The sequence below is a fragment of the Aegilops tauschii genome, chromosome 6 (assembly GCF_002575655.3).
Source record: "Aegilops tauschii subsp. strangulata cultivar AL8/78 chromosome 6, Aet v6.0, whole genome shotgun sequence".
NCBI lineage: Eukaryota > Viridiplantae > Streptophyta > Magnoliopsida > Poales > Poaceae > Aegilops > Aegilops tauschii.
The window spans coordinates 157510724-157517682 of NC_053040.3; the positions used below are offsets into that span (position 1 = coordinate 157510724).

The following is a 6959-nucleotide window of genomic DNA, read 5'->3' on the forward strand; positions in this document are numbered from 1 at the left end:
TCTCTGCGGAGCTTTTCCGCTGTCCGAAACTTTTCGGTGTCCGAAACTTTTTCGATGATTTTCTTTCAGACTCCCTGTCTAGTATTCAGCAGATAGATGACCCTTAAGCGTGTGACCCTATAGGTTCGGTGAAGTATAGACATGACTCGGAATCCCTTCCGATCAATGATCAACATCGGAGTCGTGGACACCCATATTGACCCCTATACCCACACGAATGAATATTCGAGTGAACCTCCAGTTGCAGTGAGCTATTCCTGTTGCTTCGCGATATGTCACAAACACCCGAGGTGAGATTTGTTGCATCCCCGTGGACGAACAATTTGTCCACCATGCAAGTTACCTCGTTACCGGTTTTGTTCTCTTTTCTCGTTTCCGTGTTCCGGCATCCCAGTGATCAAATCACACTGTGTCTGGCCAGACGATGATGGATACCATAATACTAAGAGGGCCCGAGAATATCTCTCAATCGTCGGAGGAGCAAATCCCAATCTTGAGCTATCAAGTTACTTGACACACTTTTCCATGAACCCGTAAGCCGCCGTAATAGCCACCCATTTACGGATGACGTTTAACAAACCCCAAAGTTCATGAAGCAAGCATGAAGAAACTCGATTCTCTCATGGTCTAAGGAATCATGCAAACGTTAACCATCTCTGTGTTATGCACCATTAACTTGTGACGAATGAATCTCTTAGCATAACATCAATCCGGGTCGATTCAACACAAATGTTTTCTTAACATTGTGCCCTCAAAATTGCTGGCATAGACATGCCCATGATCAGGAAAACAGAACCATCATGCAACACTTGAGCTAGTCTTAGAAGCCAGACTAGGAATACTTCTTACCGTTTATTATTCCACACGTGCATATGAGTCTTCCTCCGAGCCTTGTGGATATTGCAGACTCGAGAATCATTGCAGTTATAGCATGGAACATAAACATAATTATGAACTCAGAGATAAATAATATCATTTATTATTGCCTCTAGGGCATATCTCCTACATCTCTTTGGAATTTCGTTTCCGTTAAATTGTATGCACTATCCATACGGTTGCCTTGGCCATTATTCATCGTTTCATTCATGCAGCAATCTTCTAGCATATCTGTTTTTTTTCAATTGCTTGTATGAATTGGCGCCTACGAAGTAGGCCACCAAGGCAATTGGATTAAGCTATTTGCTCTTCTTCGTTGTGTTCCTGCTCTTACTAACTCCTATCATGTATTATCGGTTTAGTTATCGAAATGCATGTCCAGTGGATGTCTTTTGTGGTATTATAAAGCACTGAACATACTGCTACCTTATCATCCAATGTCGAATTGAACTCCATCATGTTTTGCTTCTATCACAGTTGAATGTTTGTTCTCTCCTTTTTTGATATACTATATAAGCCCGTACGTTAAACCCTGAATTCCTAATGACTTAGTATTACATGCTTCCCCAAAACGTTCGGACCGGCACCCTCGCGCCAAGGCACGCTCCTGATCTAGTAGACTACATACGCAGCAAAATCAGTGAATCTACACATTAAAATATGTCTATATACATCCTTATGTAGTTCATATTGAAATCTCTAAATAAACTTATATTATTTTTAATGTAAAAGGGCTTATATTTAGAAACAGAGAAAGTAATTAGTCTTCTTTTTTTTCCTTCATTTGTGGTAGGAGGATACTTGTCCGTTACGGTGTTCGTCGCAAATGGGTCACGGCCCCGCAGCCTGCGGAGGTGGGTACAGTATCAGCCCGACCCGCAGATGGCCTGTCGACCAACCCATCCCCGTCGCCTGTCCTACAAAACCCTAGCCTCTCCCTCCTCGCCGCCTCCTTCAACCGCCTCCTCTCATCTCACGGAAACAAATAGGGGAAAACCAACCAGAGAGCTTCGCCCAGCGCGCGATGGGGAAGAAGAAGGAGCGGTCAGTGAATGTGTCGGGCAAGCCCCGTCACTCTCTCGACGTCAACCGCCCCAATGACAAGAAGGGTGCTGGCGGCGACGGCGGCGCCGGCGGGAGCCGGTCCGCGGCCACGGTGCGGCGGCTCAAGATGTACAAACTAAGGTCAGTGAGGGACCGCGGTGGGAAGATCGTCAAGCACGATCTCCAGTCCAAGGAGCTCCCCAACACCTGCATCGAGCCTGACCGCCGGTGGTTCGGTGAGCAAATCCCCCTACCTCTCTGTTTGTTTTTCTAGTTGCGCACTTGATCGATGCCCTTAAGATACGAGGGCAGGTAATTACGTTGCTGTTGATTTGGATCAAGTAGGGATGTGTACACTTTTAGGAGCACTCGGGAGCTTGATAGATGCACGAGGAGAGCAGAGAAGATGTTATGGTTTCATTTTTGTATCCAGTTAGTAGTGTAGCAATTACCATGCCTAAAGCTCTTTTGCTGATTAGAGCCTGTCTGAGTACTGATTGGCTCAAGTAATTGCTAAGACACAGTATATATAGTGAACTTGGTGGGTGATACATTAGATCGTCTACATAACAGTTGGTTAAATCAAACTTTGTTATGTTGTATGCTGGATTGAATTTGTTATACTGTCACAGGATGTGCAGTGCAGATGATTGACGATTAAATTTGTATACGAATTTATTCCATTATAAGCCTGGTGGTGTAACAGTGAATGATGATTGTATTATTCTGCCTCTTGGTTATCACAGGAAATACACGAGTTATCAATCAGAAAGAACTTGAATATTTCAGGCAAGAACTCCAGGCACGGCTTACAAATAACTACAGTGTGTTACTAAAATCTAAACATCTGCCACTATTGCTTCTGCAGGATCATCAGAAGGTAAACACTTATGTATACTTCTACCATCCTGATCATTGATTTTGCACGTGCAGCTCATGGAGTATTAGTGTATGTGACTGTCACTATTTTGCTGAAACTAGTGTTTAACTTAATTACTTGTACTCCTGGGCTCAATTTTATTTTTGGTTAAATAGCTTGGAACCTTCCACATTATTGTGAAGTATCATATTGTATGCTACCCCGCGGGAAGTCTAATCGGATCAATCGGTGGTTCCGTAATGAGTAGTCGAATACACATTGAGGGGGCCTTGCCTCCTCCTTCCTTATGATTTTTCTACTCACATATGTTCGTTCATGTTGATTTTACAGCAAGCTCGTGCACATCTTCTTGACACTGAGCTTTTTGAGCATGCCTTTGGACCAAAGGGCAAGCGTAAACGACCACAACTATCCAGTCTCGATTATGAATCTCTAATAAAGAAAGCTGATGATTCTCAAGGTACGAGTCAGAGCAATTAGCTTTAAGATTGGTCTCCAGTTCTGGAGCTAGATCCGAATATGCCATTCAACTTTGCATGCATATTACAAAGAAATCTGGCCTACTGGCTGTTCATCTGCTACTGTATATGACAAAGAATAAGTGTGTCAGTCTTAAGAAGTTCCATAATTTTCTAAAGTAATATTTAATTGCATGAAGTTGCATCTATTATTTGTCAAGGATAGCTGTGTATCTTGGTAAACTTTTATTTTGTGCTTTTTAGATGCGTTTGAGTAAAAACATGCTTCATCAAAGTTGCCAAAGGATGAAGAGGAAGATGGCTTAAGGGATCTAGTCAGGCATAATATGTTTGAGAAGGGACAAAGCAAAAGAATTTGGGGTGAACTTTATAAAGTTCTAGACTCTTCAGATGTTGTTGTGCAGGTCAGTGTTACACAATGTGGTGACCCCATCAGAGTTACTCTTTACTATGTAATCAATAGAATTTCTGTGCATGTAGATATTGCTTTAAATTAGTATCCGTATATATTGATTGCTTAAACTTTTATTTCTTCCACAGGTGTTGGATGCCAGGGATCCAATGGGCACGAGATGCTACCATCTGGAGAAACATCTGAAGGAGAATGCCAAGCACAAACACCTGGTATTCTTACTAAATAAGGTATCATTTTAAGTTGTGCTCTTAGTGCAAATGTTGATTGTTTACCTGTTGCAATGCATTACAACACAATGATGATTGGGCACATTTCATTTGTTGTTCAATGTGATCTAATACCTGCTTGGGCAACAAAAGGGTGGTTGCGTACTCTATTGAGGGACTATCCCACCCTACCGTTCCATGCAAGCATCAACAAGTCATTTGGAAAAGTAAATGAAAAAAGCTGGACGCTTTGGCGTTGGGTTCATTGACCCAAATACCGTTAATGAAAAGATATGGGAACGTCATGGAAAAGAAACATAGTAAAACTTGCTAAAGTTTTTGGTGGATCAAAATACCGAACCAGAAATACTGTTTTCTTACATCTACGGGTGAGTGTTACTATATATATTGTAATACAAATTCTATTTATGCTTACTAGATGTTAGTAAGTGTAGTTGATGAGTTATATATGCACATGCCCGCTTAATTATACAAACGTGTGCGCATGCATGCAGTTGTCATTGGATCTTGCTAGTCATTGAACTTGACGAGGGAAAAGCTACATTATTGGACTCAATAAAGGAAACAAAATAAATATACTACTTGAACGTTATTGGGATGCTCGACAGGTAATTTCAATCATTATCGCACTATATGTCGGCCTCGATCTTTAGTTCATTTCCTTATATCAGCTAATTAATAACTCCTCCATTCATTTTCTTTGCCGGCACTAGCTAGCTATGTATGCGCATCTCTCTTTAATTCTACTTCGATCACAATACCATTATCATGCTTGATTAATTATTATCTGATTAATTCTATTCTCGTAAAGTGCATGAGGCAGGCGCAGGGGACTAATTTATGTGGCTACGTAGTTTGCGAGAACATTCGCATGAAGACGTCCGAAAGGAAGCTAGCGGACAAAAACTTTCAGGTACGTTTGCCAGAACACAATTCACAAACCTTTTTTCATGATCTAATACATATACACACAACTAATATATCCATATTGATCTCCTTTTTTTAATAAAGTTGCTCCAGATGCGCGATCAGCTCCTAGAAGATGACCGCATGAAAGCACTTCAAGAGGAAATAGTGGAATTTTTCCTCGAGCAGGTCATAGATCCCAATGGAGAATACTATTACCCGCTGTAATGCCTGCATTGTAATGGTCTGCAAATTGTAGGAGAAATTTTATGTACCAAGTTGCATGTGAATGCATGCATGGTCGAATTCGATGATGTGATATATATATATATTTGATCGGTTCTATGAGAAATTCTATATATATATATATATATATATTATGCATAACGTGTACAGTAGGTAGTACCGTCAAATATGTTTGAAATGAAAAATAATTAATTGAAAAATAATTAAACATAATTCATAAAACAAAAAATTAAATGGAAAACTAATAACCATTTAGTCCCAGTTGGTGTTACCAACCGGGACTAAACTTCCCCCAGCCCACGGCGCGGCCTCGTGCCACGTGGCTGGCCTTTAGTGTCGGTTCGTGCTGAACCGGGACTAAAGGGGGGCTTTAGTCGCAACACTTTAGTGCCGGTTCTGGAAACGACACTAAAGGCCCTTACGAACCGGGATTATAGCTCGATCTGCACTAGTGTCTCTTTATGCAGATGACACAGCTGTGTTCATGGCTCCGATCAAGAAAAAGATGTTGATAATCTTGCAAGTATTTTGCGACGCTTTGGGGAGGTTATGGACCTTTGCACCAACTTTTTTTGATAGAAAGATTGTAAGGGAACCCCCTACAGTATAATTGGTGCAACAAACCCAGATTGTAAGTACTACGCCTAGAACCTGGGTGGGTGGGAAGGTATCAGCCCCTTCCCACCACTAGGCCATGCCTTAGTCTGCCCTTTACACCAACTTCCATAAGAGTTCAATGATTCCCACTCGTTGCAATCATCTTGACTTTCATCATATAACCCAAAGTTTCCCAACAACTAGGGCTTCCTTCCCTTTGCGGTACTTAGGACTTCATCTCTTACTTTGGCAATTGAAGTTGTTGGATCTACATTTTTTTATGGACAAGGTTGCAAGCAAGTTGACAACTTATGAGGGCCAAACATCAACACCATTTGACACATGGCTCTTATCAAGTTCGTGATCACTTCCCAAGTGGTCTATTTCATCACATCGTTGGTCATCACGCCAAGCACCCTTCTTAATGTAAACAAACTTGAGAAAGCTTTCCTATGGTCCGGCTCGGACAAGATGACAGGAAAAAAATGCAAGGTGAATTGAGAGATTGTTTGCCGGCCACTTGACTATGGGGGCTTGGGGTTCTCAACACTAACAAGTTTGCGCGTGCTCTTTGTTTGCGGTGGCCTTGGTATGAATGGAAGGATCCTACCAAGATTTGGGTAGGGGATAGGAAACCGTGTGATGTGGAGGACCTCAATTTTTTCTATGCATTGACCACCATCACTATTGGTAATGGCGCGGAGACCCCTTTTTGGGATTCACCTGGGCTCCTTGGGTGCAAGCCTAAAGGCATTGCCATGCTCATCCACAAAGCTTCCTCACGAAAAGAATTGGAAGGTGCGGGAGGCCTCAAGCACAATGTGTGGATTCTCAAGATCAAACCCTCCACCACCGTTTCCATTGAGCATATCACACAAATTTTCACCCTTTGGATGCTCTTGCATGAGGTGCATCTTTACACGCTCGCTAAGGATGAAATTATGTGGAAACATACGGTTAGTGGGCACTACGCGGTGGCCTCCCCCTACGAGGCGCAATTCCTAGGGATGGTGCACTCACCCATGGACCAAATGGTTTGGAAGGCTTGGGCTCCCTCTAAAAGTCAAGTTTTTTGCTTGGTTGGTACTTCACGAGAAAATTTGGACCGCCCATGGATTAGCCAAGCGTGGGTGGCCAAATTGCGGTATTTACCTACTTTGCATGTCGCTACACTCTAAGGCCTCGGTTCTTGGTCATCGAACAATTTCACATCTTTGGGTTGGTCACTTCCACTTGGCCCTTCATGGACTGGTCGAGGCTTGGTGGGCAAGTACCTGCGCCGACGGCAT

General features: G+C 42.4%; 1 pseudogene; it reads left to right on the forward strand.

Moving 5' to 3' along the window:
• Positions 1-1765: 1765 nt before the first annotated feature.
• On the forward strand, positions 1766-5179 carry LOC109784778 (nuclear/nucleolar GTPase 2-like; annotated as a pseudogene).
• Positions 5180-6959: the final 1780 nt, after the last annotated feature.